This window comes from Prionailurus bengalensis, chromosome E4, assembly GCF_016509475.1.
Source record: "Prionailurus bengalensis isolate Pbe53 chromosome E4, Fcat_Pben_1.1_paternal_pri, whole genome shotgun sequence".
Taxonomy (NCBI): domain Eukaryota; kingdom Metazoa; phylum Chordata; class Mammalia; order Carnivora; family Felidae; genus Prionailurus; species Prionailurus bengalensis.
This window is the reverse complement of record NC_057360.1, coordinates 33,032,245-33,033,376: the sequence shown is the minus strand read 5'-3', so window position 1 is coordinate 33,033,376 and position 1,132 is coordinate 33,032,245.

Genomic DNA, 1,132 nt, shown 5'->3' with positions numbered 1-1,132 from the left:
CTGTCAGAACTTTGGTGAGATCAGTTTTTGTTCAATCTTACTGCATCAATTTAAATATTCTCTGTTATGAACAATAGATTGTTCTGAGTATAAAACAGATCAGCAATGTTGGCTCAGTCAGTAGAGTATGAGACCCTTGATCTCAGGGTCGTGAGTTTGAGCCCCATGTTAGGAGTAGAGGTTACTTAAAAAATAAAAAAAAAAATTTAAAAATATATCAGAAGAGTAAGTATAAAAATGTGCAAAATGTATAGAAAAGGCTTGAGAGGATATTTAAGTTTGAAATGTGAGCCATCTGTGACATAATGGGAATAACTTAATCAAGGCTGTGGCAAGAAATGACCGTTTAAACCAGGAAAGAAAACTGCCAGTTTCAGCAAGAAGATAACACTACTACTAATTTTACCAAACAGCAAATATCTCCAGAATTAGCGTGTTAGTGAGTACAGTCACAATTATTTAGGCTCTCAGAATTCTTGGCTGAAAACAAAGGTAATGGCCTTACCTCTTTCGTGATGATGGGTGTGGTATCTCATTGAGTGCATAGGCCTAAAAGGGATTTTGATCTTCATACACATTTCTTTTTGGTTTTTGATAGAGTCCAAATAGTTGATCCATAGGAACTTCTGTTTCGACCTGTATTCCCTAGGGCCCTGAACCACCAGAACCCTCTTTGTCAGCTATGCCAATAAAAATGGCTCATTCCTTCATCTTGGATTCCCCAACTTCTCTGTCTCTGCTCATTCTCATCTCTATTATGTCAGGCTCCAGGACCTTGAGCTCTTGTCTCTTATCCTGAGGGAATGTTGTTTGCCTTCAGTTCCAGTGCTGGAGAATCCATCCTCTGTCCTTTCCCCTGCCTTCTTCTTGTCCGTTTCCTCCTCAGAGAATGGAGTAAGTAGTAGGCAGTGGAGAAGACTGTGACATACTCCCTACATGTTACTGTTATCTTATCACAGCTATTTAAAAGTCTCCTTACATACTTCACATGTGTCAAGACTAGAATTCATAGGAGCCATATGAATCATCCAACCACTGTACCGAGTGGACCATTCGTTCAAGGCTTATTGCGCATAGTTATAAAGCTACTTAGTTAATTTGTCCTGATCCAATTTCCTCACCACCTTCTTAT